The sequence below is a fragment of the Melozone crissalis genome, unplaced genomic scaffold (assembly GCF_028551555.1).
Source record: "Melozone crissalis strain CALT ecotype California unplaced genomic scaffold, PUWL_Pcris_2 ptg000068l_1, whole genome shotgun sequence".
Lineage (NCBI taxonomy): Eukaryota > Metazoa > Chordata > Aves > Passeriformes > Passerellidae > Melozone > Melozone crissalis.
Window position 1 is genome coordinate 17,265,472 of NW_026535846.1, and position 16,359 is coordinate 17,281,830.

Below are 16,359 nucleotides of genomic sequence, written 5' to 3' on the forward strand. Positions count from 1 at the left end.
TGTGTTGGACTGGGAGAGGCGACGGAGGTTGTGTGGGGGTGGGGGAGGCATTAGCACAGGGTGGGGACATCTCACTGTCCCTTTCTGTGGTCACACATCACCAGTGGGCTGAAACTGCTGGGGAGGTGCCATGAAAGCTCACCTGGCCCCCAGAGCAGAGGTGTCTGTGAGTTCCTGCCACTCCCATTCCCAAAATCTCTGCCACATCCTCCCAAAGAAGTTCACGGTGACTTTCCACACGACCACCAGCACAATAGAGGCTTTCCCCTGGGATTTTGGTGCCCAGAGATCACCCTCTCCCTGCAGACCTTCACCCCAACACCTGGGCTCCCTGAGGAGCTGGGCTGGTCATGCCAAGCTCCAGTTAAATCCTGTTTGATTCCCAGGAACGCTGCTCCAGGATGTGAGCCGAGGTTACCTCAGCTGAGCCCTAAATGGATTTTTCCGTTAAGAGAGGATTTTTTTGGTCTTGTTTTATTGAAAAGGAATTTGCAGTAATTAGCTCTTACAGGGGATTTCACTGTTCTCTCTCCTCCTCTAAAGCATAAAACACTTATTACAACACATTGTTTAACGTGATCTCCACTCCCAGGGATTTTTCTTTCCCCATGTGATGATCCAGCCCTGCCTTTGGGCTTCAAGGCTCTAAATCTTCCTGCAGCCCTCAGCTGTGCCCTGATCCCTCTGCCTGGATCCACATTTATCTTTCCCCCCTAGTCCTTGATGAAGCTGGAGATGAGAGAGCTGGGAAAATAAGGCTTTTTTTCCCCCCATTTCCCCTGATTTGTTGGATTTTTGTTGGGCAGAACATTCCATGTCTGCTTCCATGGGCATCCAGGGAGTGGCTGCCCTTCACTGAGCCATGGAGAGCAGATTTTCCCTACAAACATCTGTCCCTCCCAGTGCCTTCACCTGTGTTAGGCTGGGCTTTATTTAGACTGTTTGACTTTATCTTCCTCCTTGGAGAGCAGGCTGGGAGCAGAGAGATCAAATCAAAGTGACGAATAGCAGATTTGTCTTTACAAACAAGCTGTGGGTCTGCTGGAAGATAAAACAAGCACTGGGAGATAAAAGAAACAATGGGGAAGAAAAACACCCTTAATTCCATAAGAATTAAAAATTAAAAGGGTGGGTTATACATTAGAGGGGAATCTTTAATATCAGGCGTATTGGGGAGTCTGTACTTCTCAAGTACCTCCGAAATGCGGAAAGAGAGAAGGGAAGTATGGCTGGGAATTTGGGATAAAAAGGAGGCTGCATCCTCCAAAAATTTGAGAGATCCCAGGGGAATGCCCCATGGCCTCTCCCTTTGTTCGCGTAAAGCCAGAAAGGACTCCCCTGTCTCCTTTTTGGACATAAACCTCTGGTGTTTGTGGATTAATTTTCTTAACAGAAAGATTAGGACACACCAAGTTATCTCTCCTGCTCCGGGATAGCGACATTCCCTGACCCCTGTGCTGCTATTCAGCCTGTGTTTTCCTAGTCTCATTTCCAAGCTTTTCCATCACTCCTTACAGCCTGTGGGCTGACCCGAACCCCTCCCTTGCTCTCTCTCCCTCCATTCTTGGTGTTTGAGCCTGGAGGAGGCTCCCGGTGGCTCTACATCAATCCCAGAGGAGGCACCCGATGGTTCTCCATCGATCCCGGAGGATGCTCCTGATTGTTCTCCATCACTCCTGGAGGAGGCTCACAATTGTTCTCCAGCATTCCTGGAGGATGCTCCCGATGGTCCTTCATCGTTCCCAGAGGAGGCTCCCGATGGTTCTCCATCGTTCCCGGAGGATGCTCCTGATAGTTTTCCATCACTCCTGGAGGAGGCTCCCGATGGTTCTCCATCGCTCCCGGAGGATACTCCCGGTGGCTCTGTCCTTCCCGCTGTGGGTGGATGTGGATTTTCCCTCGTGAGGATGTTCAATCTGCTCCTGCTCTGCGTCAGCTTTGTCTGAGCCCGAGATTAAACTCGGCGTGCTCGAGTGCTTGTTCTCGTTGCCGTCACACCGCCCCTTTCAAGTCGCCGTACAAATCCTGCCCTGCAGCTCCCTGATTGTGCTGCTGCTTCTCCTCTGAACTGCCTCCAATCCATCAGCAGCGCTCCAGCAGCAGCGCAGGTGCAGCTGCAGAGCCTTTGCCAAGAGCCCCTGGTTCTCCGCGATGCCCCAGCACAGGGAGCATGGCCAGGACAATGCAGGGACACGGTGCCAGCCCCGGTGCCAGCCCTGGTGCCAGCCCCACACGAGGATCTTTCTCCAGGGCCATGCCAGACAAAGCCGTGCCACGTTAACAGCTCCTCTGGTCGCTCTGTCAGCTCCCATTAGAGGCCTGGGGAAGCAGCACTTCCCGAGGCTTTGCAGGATAATTTGTGTGTTTAATACACCTCAAACCCACGTTAGGCTGCAATTAAGGCAGGGGGAGGGAGCCGGAGCAGAGGAGACGCCGACCTCCCGCTGCCTGCTCAGATCCTGCTGCTTGCTGTGCCGGTGGAGGATGCCAGAGAAGCTGGAATTAGAGGGAAAAGCCTAATTTGTCATTTGCAAGTCTAAGGCAAAGGCTGGGCTGGTGGGAAGAGAAATGGGAGAGCTGGGAGCTCCTCGCGGGAAATTACCATTGAATGAGCTGAGCTGAGCTGAGCCAAACTGAGCATCCCAGCTCACTGGCAGCAGCTGATCCAGGACGGTGGCTGGAGCCAGGGATATGGGACTGTGGGATGGCAAGAGGGGATCCTACAGCCCGGCAGAGCTGTCACACAGGTCACTGCAAGGAAGGTGCTGCAGCCCAGGCCGAGGCCCAGCTCCACACTCCGTTCAGGGAATAGGAAATTCCTGTTCCTGACACCACCAGGGCATTTTTCTTTGCCTAGTTAATACTTTTGTTGTGTGCAGATGATAGAGAAAATGCTCAATATTAGAAAAAATAAAGTGGGAGCAGCTCATTCCACTTTAGTCCTTGTAGGAGTCAGACCTTGGGGTCCACAGTGGTGTTTAACTCATCCCATTGGAAAACAGAACCCCCCAGTGACACAACCATGAGGAACCCACCTCTGTCCTCATTCCAGTCAACACAAGCAGGAATTGGGAGCTGCTGGGAGCAGGAAAGTCTTTGGTGAATTCTGCAGTGGGATTTATTCCCTGAGCTCGATGCCGATCCAGCTTTTGCTGCTGCCAGAAGGGAGTTCCCACTCCTTCTCCCCACACAGGACAGGGAACGCTGAGCGTGACCCACACGTGCCCGTGGGCAGAGCCAGAGCCACAGCTCCTCCTCTGGTGGCCTTCCCATGGATATCCTGGTGTGTGGGGAGGACAGGGACAGGGATGGGAGTGGCGCAGCTCTCCCTGCACCAGGCAGGAGGGATTTCTGCAGGAATAAACTGAATCCCCCAGATTAAATATGTTTCAAAGCTAATCAGAAGGAGCAGTGTGTGGGAGCCAGGCATCCTCAGAACTGTCAGCAACGTTCTCTTTTTCCTCAAGGGCTGTTCAGAGGGTGCCAGCTCCTTCCTCAGCATCCCTGTTTAGTTGGGTGGCAATTCGCCTCGGGCAGAGCTGCTGCAGATTTCCAGGAGCACAGGAGAGGAAATCCAGCAGGAGCTGGGATGGCTCCTGAGCAGCAGAGACCAGAGACCCTTCAAAGTCCAGTGGCCACTGAGCCTTGCAAAGACACCCCAGGCTCTGGGAAATGGAATTGCTGCTGCCAGCTCTGCCATGGGCCCCTCATTCCCAGTTAAACCAGGACTGCAGCTGCTCCTCTGGCCCAGCTTTGTTGGGTTTGTTTGGGAAGTGGGAGGTCTGTGAGAGTGGCCTGGGGCTGCTGGAGCAGGGTGGGGAATATGAAAAAGTAAACACATAGAAAAGGGTCAGACAGGCTTTAATCCAGGAGAAATCCTTTGGAGGAGAACAGGGAAGAGTGGGGAGAGAGCACAGATGAGCTTTGACCTTGGTCTGAGACACCTCAAAACATATTTAGGGCTTGGTGACCAAAATATTCCTGCTGCCCCTGGATTCCTCAGATAGAAACAGGCTCGTGCTTGAATTCCCAGCACCTGCACCCCCTGTTTTCATGGAGGAGTCTCCCGGTGCAGGAGGCTTTGCCAGCAGAGCTGTCAGTGCTGGGTAATCTCCTCTTTTCTCGGGAAGCCAGTAGGCATTAGGATGAAAACCCTTGTGAAGTCAGGTGAGCCCAGGTGTAATCCCATAAACCATGTTCCAGAGCCCTCCAAAGCTGCTCCTCCGCACTCGGATTTCCAGAGCTCAGTGAAGATCATTCACAGGGAGTGACAGAGAGCTGGGAACAGGGACTGGGTTGTCCCTGCTCACCAGAGCATCTGACCCAGGCTGTCCCTGTCCCAGGCTGTCATTCCCAGGGTCAGGAGCAGGCCTTGGGTATGACCCTGCTTGGTGAGGAAGGAGAGGAGCCCTGGGGTGCCCTGGGCTGCCACAGCTCTGCTCTCCCAGTAGCTGGAACAGACCAGATCCCAACAAACCTCAGTTTCCTCCCAGATGCCAGGCCCTAAATCTTCTCCCCATTCCAGACCTTGGCCCTGGTGTGGCTGTTCTGAGGGCAGGGAGAGCAGCTGGCACAAAGCTGGACACAGCTGGGCTGAGCCAGGCCCAGCACTGCAGCTTGGGACCATCAGCAGCCCAGGCTGCCCAGGGAAGTGCCAAACTCCAGCAGGTGCCCAATCCAGCTCCTCCTTTCTCAACTTTTTACATGGGCAGATGGTCACAGGAAAGGGAGAATGGTTTTAAACTAAAAGAAAATATTTAAATTGGATATTGGGAAGAAATTGCTCCCTTTGTGGCACAGATTGTCCAGAGAAGCTGTGGCTGCCTGGAAGTGTCCAAGTCCAGGTTGGATGGGGCTTGAAGCCACCTGGGCTAGTGAAAAGTGTCCCTGCCCATAGCAGAGGGTGGGAATGAGATGAGCTTTAAGGTTTTTTCTAACACAAACCACTCCATGATGATTCCATGATGTTTTCCCCAGAGCTGGCAGCAGCAGTTGAGCCATCCTGCCTGCAGATCCCATATGGAGAGCACAGCGGGGTGTCAGGAACCTGCTCCTTCCCTGACACCAAAGAGCCTCTGCTTCCCAACCACTGCACCTCATGGAAACTCTATCCCTGCAAACACTTGCTCCCTTTATATCTTCCTCCTTTATTTTTTATGGAGAGGCCTTGGAGGAGAGTGAATCGCAGGGGGCTGGCACATCCCCCCTGCCCCTGGCCTCTCAGAAATAAAGGGATGCAGCTGGAGGGGCAGGAGTTTCTGGAGCAGTATGGATGGGGTGAGAAAGTCATTACCTGCCTTTGGTTTCACTGTGGGAATGGCTGCACCTTTCCCTGGGAATCACTCGTGTCTGGGGGCACGGGGAGGGGGGAGAGGGGGAGGAGGGAACAAAGGGGCAGAGAAAGGGCTGGAAGCAGCATGGGAAGAAAAGAAAAGGGAAAGGGGATATTTTTTTTTTTTTTGTTTGTTTGTTTTGTTCTTTGCATATAGCCATGGAGGGGCTGAAATGAATTACCTGTCTCCAAAGCAGGGGCGTTCGGGGAGTAATCGATTGAACACGCCACAAACTCAGATTTTATGGCTTCAGGAGCCCAGCTGGGACTGGGGGAAGTGGGGGAAGTGGGGGAAGAGGAAAACTGTTCCACACTGAGGGGACACTTCAGGGGGATGGGATTGTCTGGCCTTTGTTTTTTTTCCTTTCTTCTATTTTTCCCCCCTCCTCTCTCCATTTGGAATTATTTGGGTTGGTTGTTGTTTCTTTTTCCAATCTTCCCTTGGGGATTTTCCCTGTTCTGCAGGGGGCCAACAGAACTGGATTGTGTTTCTCCTGCTCCCAACTGCAAGGAATGACATCAGCCCGAGGTGTTCCAGCATCTCCTCCTTCTGCACTCCTCTGCCCCAAACTCCTCTGGAATTTGGAGTTTAATAAGGGATTATTATTTCTCCTGATCTGTAATTGGGCCTGGAATGGCAGTGGCTGTGAGGGAGCAGTGGATGCATCCAACTGGTTTCTCTTGGCAGCTTGCAGTCATCCTTGAGGAGCATCCCAACCCCTTGCTGCTCCAGCATCCCTGGATCCCAGCCCTTCCACAGGGACAGCTTTCCTGCATCCCTTGGCACCAGTGCCAAGCATCCCTGGAGAGGCAGCAGCAAGAAAAGGTCTTCAGATGTTCCAAGGGCCTGGATTCTGCATCCTCATTCCCAGAGCCACTGGACACATCCCTGCCTCACCAGCATGTCACTGAGGAGCAGGAGGCAGCCCCCAGACCCCCAGCCAGATAACAAAGGTGCAGAAATTAAAAGACAATTTCCAGAGCTGAAAATAAATCCATGGAAAAGAGCAGGAACACGGCGGAGCTCGGGGGAACGTGAGGATTCCTGACAAGCTCCGGGTGATATTTGCCAGGAGAGTCATTAACTCCCACCATGGGAGGAGGGATCCAGCTTTTCCAGAAGGCCCTGGGTCAGTTCCTGGGGTTTCTCCACCTCCCTGGTGCTGTTTTCCAGCATCCCCACAGGCCGGGATCACAGCTGGCTCTGCCCCAGGGACACAGGCTGCAGGAGCAGAGAGCCATGCTCCCATGGAACCACCTGCAATCCCAATCCCTGGGATTCCAAGTGCTCTGGGAGCCCTCTGAGCAGGGTCTGGAGCCAGCAGTGCTGGAAAATTTGGTGATTGTGCAGAATTCCCAGCTGCAATGGAAGTGTTCAAAGTAACTGGGAAGAGCAGAGACTGAGGGAAGGATTCCAGCCTCAGCAGGGCTGCAGGTAACACACATTTTCCCAGTTTTCTCAGTCCAGTGAGCCACAAATAGCCAAATTCCAGGGAACCCAGTCAGGCAACTCTGAGCTGCTCAGCTGAGCAGGGATTTGGGGCCGCATTCCTTTTCCATTGGGAAAGTGTACAGCGATTGGGAGCCAGGAGAACTCAGCTTCCCCCAGGGCACCGGAGCCAGGCATCCAGCCAGCCTTGGCATTCCCAGTGCTCCACATCTCCCTACAACACCACAACAACCCTTGGGAGGGCCAGATCCCAAGGTCACATTGCCGACCTGGAGCCAGCCACGCCAGCCACAGGTGAGTCAGCAGCTCTGGGAAGATCCTGCCTTGCCCCAGGGCTCTGCATAGGATTCATCCTTAACATCCAGGACCCAGCCACCTCCATCCCCTGCGTGTGTTCTCCATAATTAAAGCTGCACTGAGAAAATAAATCCTGCTCCTCACTAATAGGACGGAGGAGGTGTTAAATTATGGCTCCGTTTATCCAAGGATTGCCCAACACTGCTCCTGCTTTAATAAGTGCCGATAAAACATGTCAGGAAATGATTTGGGAATTAATCCCTCCTGGATGAGGCGGTGACAAACTGCTCTAATATGTTTCACTCCGGGAAGGTGCGTGTTCCTGCTTTATTGAAAGGAGCTGCAAGTGGATTTAGGATTCATGGAAATAAGGGAGTGATTGACAGGTGAGGGCTTCAGAGAGCCCGTGGGTGGAAGGAGAGAATTGCCCTCCCAGCCCTGCTGGCATTGCCTGCCCATGCTCCCCACTCCCACGCTTTTCCAAACACACCTGGTGGATTCCAGCACCGTTTCTGCCCTGTGCCATCCCTGCATCCCACTCTCCCCATCCCTGATAAACTCTGGGATGGCAGGAAATGAGTTCAGCCCCTCCAGGACCAGGCAGGGGGATCGACCTACTTCATCCTGCAGCCGTGTTAATAACTGGAGGTTGGTGCCTTGAGTTCCACCTTGTCCTCACGTGGAAGTGCTTCCAAGTGGTTTGAGGATCCTTGTCAAGATGCAGCCATTGGGAACTGCTTCATTTGCCAAAAACCCCTCCTATGTATTTCATCTGGGGAGAATCTGGAATTTCCTCATTTCCTTGCTCCATTCCAGTCTCCTCTCTCTGGTTTGGATTGCAGGAGCTGCCCCAGCTCATCTGACACAGGGGATGAGTTTGGGGAGTGCAGCTCTCACCCTCCTCTCATCCCCACTCCAGGCAGCCCCTGCCTGCCCCTGCACTCCTCCTCAGCAGCCTGGCATGTGCCAGGGCTGGGAAGAGCCCAAAAAGGGGGATTCGAAGGAAGGGAGCTGTGATCCAGCAAATTCCCCTCTCTCCAGGCAGGACATGGGGATGTCCCTGCACATCCCACCCACTCCAGTCACTGCGTGCCAGGCCAGGGTGGATGCCCACAGGGATGGGGGCTGGTACAGAGGTGACAGAGGGCAGGGACCCCCAGGCAGGACCCTCAAATCCCACTGAGACCTCATTTCCCCGCTGTTGTTCTTCCCCATGGACTTGGTGACCCCCTGAGTGCCCACCTGCCCTTCAGAGGGGTCACTCCCCCCTCATTCCCAAGCCAGGGGAGGGACACACAGCCAGGGCAGCAGCTCCACAGCCCAGCTCATCCCACAAGAGGACATCTGAGCATTGCCTAAGCCCGTTTAAAACCTGCTCTGATCCCATAAATTCTGCCTACCTTAACTCAAATTAAAGGGAATTGGCTGGAACTGTGTCAGAGCCAAGGGGGAGTCAGTTCATCCCAGCTCCTCGAAATGGGGGCTTAGGGAGAAGGAGCCATCCAGGAGCTCAAAGCTCATAATGGGGTTATGTTAGAGTGGAGAAAATGAAAGTTAAACATCAGGGAAACCTTTATAGCTCTGACAAGGGTTCAGCCAGTGGAACGCTGCGGAATTGCTTTCCCCGGAGATATCCAAGGATAAGGCTAAGCACACATCTGACAGGGATGGTTTACCAGCCTGATGTGCAGGATCAAGTGGAGCAGGTGAGCTGGGGGAGCTTTCTTCCAGCCCTAATAACTCTGGGATCAGTGCAGGGCCTCTCTGCATGGGATCATCCCAGAGCATTCCTCACTTTCCTCAGCCTCCCGAGCATTTCCATCTCGCAGTGACACAGGAACAAGGCTCCCATGGCAGGCACTCAGGGGCTGGTGCTCAGGCACCAGAGAGGCTGCAGGAACTGCAAAAGCTCAGAACAAAGGAATCTCCGACAATGCCAGTCTGGGGGAATTGCTGGACCATGGGAATGCTGCCAGGATTTGAAGCTTCTGCTCAGAAGGCTGCACTGCTGGAACAGCAGAACCAGAACCAGAACCCAGCGTTTGGAGGTTTTCTCATGAAAACCCTTTGACAAATCCATCATCCATGGTTTTGTTCCTAAGCTGAAATCCATGGAGCAGGCAGAGGGATGCTGGAGCTGGGCCCTGGAGGGCTTGGAGTGGCTCTGCCCCTCCTGTCCCAGCACAGGTCACCCCTGCCTTGAGGGTTGGTGCTTCCTGGGCCAGCAGGAGCCCCTTTGGGGAGTCAGGCTGTGCCATCTTTTGGGATGCAGGACATGGGGACACTCCTCACCTCTGCAGAGCTGGGATGGTGCCTCACTGAAACACCCAAAAAATCCCTTCGATGAGAGAGAGAGGGAAGAAGAAAGGATGTTTTCCAGAACCTGACAGAGGAGATGGAGGAAGCAGAGGCAGCATGGGTTGGGAGCACCAGCAGGGGCTCCACCTCCATTCCCAGCTGGGATCCCAAAAGGGGAAGGGCTGGGAGGCTGACAGGCTCTCCATGCATGTCCCAGCTCATTTGTAAGGAATGACAGATATGTGGATGCGACATTGGTCAGTGTCAAGTCAAGTGGAAGGTTTGCTCCCAGGTGATAATCAAGAGGCTCCAGGAAAGGGGAAAAGCTCAGCAGATAAGGGCAAGGATCCGAGACCACAGGTGCTGCTGACAATGGGATGGGAATCCTGCTCAGGGGTCAGGGATGGGGTCAGGATTTCTCTCATTCCTTCATTCTTGCAGCCTACACAGCCCATGGAGAACTTGGCTATCGGTGTTTGCCCAGTTTCTCCTGGAATTTCACCCAGAGGGAGAGTGAGATGTGAAGGAAGTGCAGGATAAACATGGAGCAAACAGGGATGCAGCTCAGGGGTTTCCTTTCAGGCTGCTCTGGGTGATTTCCTGCACCAACACCTCCTGTCTCTGCTGTTCCCAGCACAGCTGGAAAACATCTGTCCTGAGCCGGGGTGCTCTGCATCCCCATCACTGTGACCATCCAGGAACCCTCTCTTGGATTTATCCCAGTGCTGAGAGAGAAAGAGAGAGGGAGGAGGAGAGAAGTTTTTGCAAGGCCAGCAGATCCCTCCGAGGACATCAAAATCTCTTGGATTCATCCCAAAACAAAATAAAATAAAATTTCTCTAATTTCCCAGCAGGCTGCAGGAGAAACCTCCCTGCCAACCTTCCCAGATCCAGGAGCTGGACAGCCACACTCCCCATTCCCACCGGTCCCAAGGGAAAAGGACCCCGGCTGAGAGCAGGGGCAGGGGATGGAATGGCAGAAAGATTGGCAGCAGGAAATAGGAATTTCTCCCTCATTCCAGCAATCTGATCCCTCCACGTGCGGCCGGCCCTGTTTCGGTAGCACCAGGGTCTGTCAGTGGGAGAGCAGCCCCAGCTCCAGCTGCTCCAGAGGCAGGAGAGGGCTCGTGTTTAATGGCTCTCATATTAGCACTTGCTATTTAATATTGCATGTTTAGTCTGCTCTGCCTGCTGCTCCCTTTAGGATCAGGTCTATCCCAAACAATCTCAGGGAGGAATCGGGTTCAAAGATGGACTCAAATTGGTTTCAGACCAGCCCAATTAATGCACTATTCCACCCAAAATTGGGACCAACTGGCATGGACTGGGCTCTTCAGGCATCTCAGTGCTGCTGCAGGGAACAGACAGAGCTGAGCCCAAGGTTTGGGGCTGTTCCACCTCCCCATCTGGAGTCTGGGAGTGTGGGGAGGCCTTGGAATGGTTTTCCCAGAGAAGCTGTGGCTGCCCCAACCCTGGAAGTGTCCAAGGCAAGGCTGGATGGGTCCTGGAGCAACCTGGGATGGTGGAAAGTGTCCCTGCCCATGGCAGGGGGTGGCACGGGATGATCTATGAGGTCTTTTCTAACCCAAACCATTCTGGGATTCTGTGACTTCTGCCTCCAGGGTGGCACCTGTTGGAGCTGTGCTGGCAATGGCCTCTCTTGCCTTGTCCTACATTTCCCTACCTACCCACCCAACCTGCAGAAGAATCACCCCTGGCAGGGATTTCCTCCGTGTTCTAAAAGTCATTTAAAGAAAAAAACCAAACCCAGCAACCCCAGCATCACTGGCATCTCCTTGGCGAGGCGGGGAGGTTCAACATCAGCGTGTGTTTTATGGATCCAGAGCTCCAGACAGCTGGAAAAACAGTTAACGTTCCTGTTTGACGTGTTCCAGCCTGGTTTGGAGGGAGCAGATCCAGCAGCCGAGCTCTGCCAAGACAGGGAATCACAGGTATTTCACTGGAGAGGGGGAGGTGGAGCTGGGAACTGCAGATTTTTAACTGGAGAAGAATTGGAGCTGGGAACTGCAGGTTTTTAACTGGAGAGGGGAAGTTGGTGCTGAGAACTGCAGGTTTTTAAGTGGAGAAGGGAAGTTGGAGCTGGGAACTGCAGGTATTTCACTGGGGAAGGGGAGCTGGACCCTTTTGCACCTAAATCTCTGAGGTTTCTGAACACAGTGGGATCACAGGCAGGATCTGGCTCAGTGTTAAGGAAGAGATGAACCCAGTGCTTTGTGATTAGGGTACAGCACAAGCAGGAGGAAACACGGGGATTTCAGGGGATACCTGGATTAAAGGACAAGAATTAGGGTGAGTGTGCAGTGTCCAGGCCCTTTCTGTCTGCCCAGCTCATGCTCTGGGATGCACCAAAGCACCTGGCATCCCCCACCAGGAGAAACCAGCCTGGTTCTTCCCAGCCTCAGCCCAAACCCTTCCATGCATGGCAGAGAAGGACATCCCACCTGGAAAATGACACCAGTGGCTCACAGGTCACTCAGCCCACTCCTCCTCACAGCCCAGGGGCTGGCAGAGCCAGACTGATTTTTCCTGGCCTAAATGAGGAGCAGGGTAACCCTAAGGTGACCCCAGATGCCTGAGGTGACCTATTCACCCAGAGAGCCCTCAGAGCCACATAACCCAGAGCTCCACAGACACCCCGGAGCCAGGGCTGGTGGGGCAGGATTAGCATCCAAAACATCCCAAAATATCCTTGCTGTGCCTCCACCGTGGTGTCACTGCTGCTGCAGGGCTCAGCTGGGGGACAGCTGAGAGGGCAGGACAGGATGAGTTTGGGCTGGGTGGCTCTGAGCATCAGCCAGCTCCCACTTGAAATGTAAAATTTGGGACAGATCAGGCACTGTGGGAATGTTTTTTTTGGTCTAATCCAGTGTCAAGATCCCATTTGGAGTGAGGAGGAGGAGGAGGATGGGGGAGATTGGTGTACAAGGCACATTCTCACCTCTCTGCATGTGTAAGTGATTTGTGCTTCTACAGAGGATGCTCAATGCAGGGCAGGAGGGATCCCAGAGCAGCTGAGCACAGGCTTTGTACAGAAGAGTTTGGGCTGTTCCCCACCTCTCCTTTGGGTGACAGATCTGCTGTGGTGGCATCTCAGCTGCTCCTCCCACTGTTCCTCGGGAGTCAGGCTTGGGAATTGATCCAGCTGGAAATCATCCTGGTGAGAAAAAAATAATTGCTGATGAGGTCTGATCTTGAAGAAGAGGGAGTGGGGAGGCCCTGGCACACAGATTACCCAGAGAAGCTGTGGCTCCCCCATCCCTGGAATTGTCCAAGGCCAGGTTGGATGAGGTTTGGAGCCACCTGGGATAGTGGATGGGGGGTGGATTGGGATGAACTTTAAGGCCACTTCCAACCCAACAATCTTGTGATTCCATGATTCTGTTCTGTCATCCAGTGCCTGACCCAGCTTTGCCTGCTCGAATTCTGCTGGAGGAGGGGAGAGGGGCTGGGGAATGGAAGAGGTGGGATCAGCACTCCCAGCCCTGTGTGAGCAGATCCCAGCTCTGGCTCCTGCTCCAGGCAGCGTTTCCTCAGCCCTGAGTGCAGAGGGAGGTGACCTGGTGAACTCAGAATGTCCCACGGCCTCCAGGGCAGCTCCTTCACGCCTGCCACTGCCACCAGCCCTGCAAGGACAGCACGAGGAGAGGGAACACGAGGGTGGAATTTGTTATCATATCAAACAACGTTCCTCGAGCAGCAGCACAGGGCAAATCAAGGGATGGATAAAAGGCACAAAGAGCCTGAAAAGCCTGGTTTAAAATAACCCTTGAAGTAGGAAGCAGCAGCATGAATCATGGTGCATCGCAAACAAGGACGGGATGTGTTTAATTTCCAGTTTATGAAGGCAGTTTTATTTATTTATGATTCTGCTCCAATGTTTAGCTTATACACAAAGTCATGACTCACTGCTGAAGGAGCTCCAAGTCCCCTTTGGAACAGCACATTTCCTCCTTGAGGAAATGACACAAACCCATTTTGTCCCATCAGCTGAGCAGCACGGGAGGAAGGAGCAGGAGGCATCAGGAGAGTTCCCTGCCACCAAACCTGCCCGTGGGACCCACCTTCCTGTGGGTAGGAAACTCCTGTGGGTAGGAAACTCCTGGGTGGTTCCCTGGCTGTGCTGGGAAAAGTGTGTCAGCAGCAGGGCCGGGCCTCAGGGCTGCAGAGCTGTCCCTTGACACATCCACAGCTGTGCCACCAGCAGGGCAGGACAGGGATTTTGGGGCAAATTTTGCAGCCTGGTTTTGCTGGAGTGGATCAAATCTGCAGGCTTTGCACACAGGGTCCATCCTCCTTGCTCAGTGGGAGTGAGAGGTGCCCCATCACTGCCCAGGGCTAGAGTTTGTACACAGCTCGTGTTCTTTGATGCCCTGTGGCCTCAGAGCACTCCTTGTCTTATGAAATTGCAACAATTAATCCCATCATTTCCCTGCCAATTAAACTTCTCCCTTTGGAAAAATGGTATTTTAATGAAAATGAATGAGGTCCTGGCACAAAGATGATCCTGCTCCGTGCCATGGAACCAGGGTGTGCCCCAGCAATGTGATCCATTGGGCTGAGCCCACTTTTCCCTGCTTTTTCCCACCTCTTCTACCTCTGTTTGCCTTCTCTGGGAGCACATCCTGCCCACAGGTCCTGTGCAGTGTCAGGGATGTGTTTCCATAGCTCTGGATGTGTTCCTCAGGATGCTCCATTGTGCACTTCCAGCTCTCTGCCGAGCAGAAGAGGCCGTGGCTGCTGGCAGGGATGAGGGTGGGCTTGGAGAGGCTGGAGAAGGGCTGGGATGAAGCAGCAGAGCCCAGGAATTCTCAGGCTGGGCTTGGTGAAGGGCTGCAGAGCTGCTGAGCTTCCTCTGCCAGGGACTGAACCATCGGGAGCTGCTCAAGGCACGGGGACCACACAGAGCCCAGGTGGGAGGAGGACAAGGAAGGAAGGACATGGAAATGAGGACATCACAGTGAGGACATCATGGTGAGGATGAGGAGGGTGAACAGAGTGGGAAACACCTGAGAAGAACCAAGTACATCCTCATTGCTGGGTGGGGTTTGGGTTCTAAAAGCAATCCCTGCTTTTCCTTTCTTTTTTTCCCCAAAAGCGAGGCAGTGAAGCCCGCAGCTCCATCCCCCGCAGGAGCATCCAGGACATCCCCAGCCCGGTCATTTCCCGGCCCGGTGGCCCCGAGCCGCTGGCTGGGGTGGGAGGAAGCGCAATCAGCCGCTATTTACGGCCGATTATCTCAGCTCCCCGATAATTCCCCGAATTAGCGGCGCGCTTTGCTCGGGAGTGTTTTTGTCAGATATCTTGGGCTGCAGGGAACGGGGGGTGGGACCCAGGTGGGGAGAGCAACAGGCAGCGCTGAGTGTTTACAAGTTCCCAAGCAGGAACTACAAGGCTAATTAATTTCTCATTAAGGAAGGAGTCGAAGGATAAAGAAGCAGAAACCTGGAGCTTTGGGAGATGCTGCGGATCCAAAGACATGAGCACACATCCCTCCCTTTATCCCTGGCAATGAGGCCCCTTTCACACCCCAAACTCCTCGTTTCCTGCTCTTCCCTTTATCCCAAACTCTCCCCAGAGACAGTCGGGATTTCCCCAGCCCCATGTGTCACACAAATATGGGGGATTTTTTTGGGAAAATGCACAAAATTTCAGTGTTACAAGGTGACAGCAGATGGGATCTTATTCCAGAAATCCCAGAATGGATTTGCATCCCTGGAAGTGTCCAAGGCCTGGCTGGACAGAGCTTAGAGCACCCTGGGACAGTGGAAAGTGTCAGGGGTTGGACTGGATGAGCTTTAAGGTCTTCTCCAACCCAAATAATCCAAATTTTCTATGATCCACATTTTGGGCACCATTGGAACTGCATCCATCCCTGGCCATGGCACCACCCAGCCCCATCCCTCCCTGGTGCCAGCTGTGAAATGGGAACCCAGGAGAGACAAATCAGGGTTTGCTGCTCCCCCACTGCAGAGAGGCAGGGAGCAGCTCAGGACTCTCCCCAGGTGGTGCCATCTCTGTTCCTGCCACTTCTGTAAGGCCAGGAGAGAGAAGAGCTCCAGGACCTTCCCATGGCTTCCAGGAAAGTTTCCTGCTCAGATTTCCTTTCAGCTCCAGGACAGTTTCCTTCAGTGAACAGGGGGATCTTGAAGGGCAGAGTGGGAAACACCTGAGAAGAACCAGGTACATCCTCATTGCTGGGTGGGTTTTGGGTGCTAAAACAGTGCCCATGGGTCTGGAAGCCTGGATTCCTTTTGAGCTGAGATAATTTCCTGTCCTCATGGGAAGACGCAAGCCCAGGATGAACTCCCAGGGGCAGGCAGGGCTCTGTCCCCTCTGCTGGCCATGGGACAAGGTCAGGTCACCACCAGCAGCCTCCAAAGCTGGTGACAGGAATGGGTCACCCAGCAGGCACTGAGCCCACAGGCCAGCCCAATCCCACCACTCCACTTTGGCCAGGGAGAAAGAAACCCTTTTCCCAACCCTGCTGTTGCCAAGCCCAGCTCCTGTGCTGTGGCTGGAGGCCCTGGGCTGCCACAGGCACTTCCACCAGGCATCTTTCTCCTGCATGGGATTTGCTCCAAGCCATTGATTTTAAATCCTGGGAAAATTGGCCCATTTGCTGTGTTCACGGAGTGTGTATTTTATAGGATACCTTGTCTCAAAGCCATTAACCAAGCAAACATTACATTTTATAATCAAATAACAAACCAGAAATAATGGAGATGCGTTTCCTACCTGCGCCGCTCGGAATGCACCAGGGGAAGGGGTGATTCCTCAGGGTTGAGAGGAGCTGGAGATGGGAGGGTTCCCCTGGAATGAGGGAGCTTCTCACACATGAGCTTCTGGTGGGGAGGAATGTCCATCAGCAGGGCCAGGGGGTGCTGCCAGCCCGGGGCAGAGGGAAGCACTGCAGAGCTCTCCCCTTCCCACAGCCCCCAAAGCTCACGAGTGCTTGTGCAGA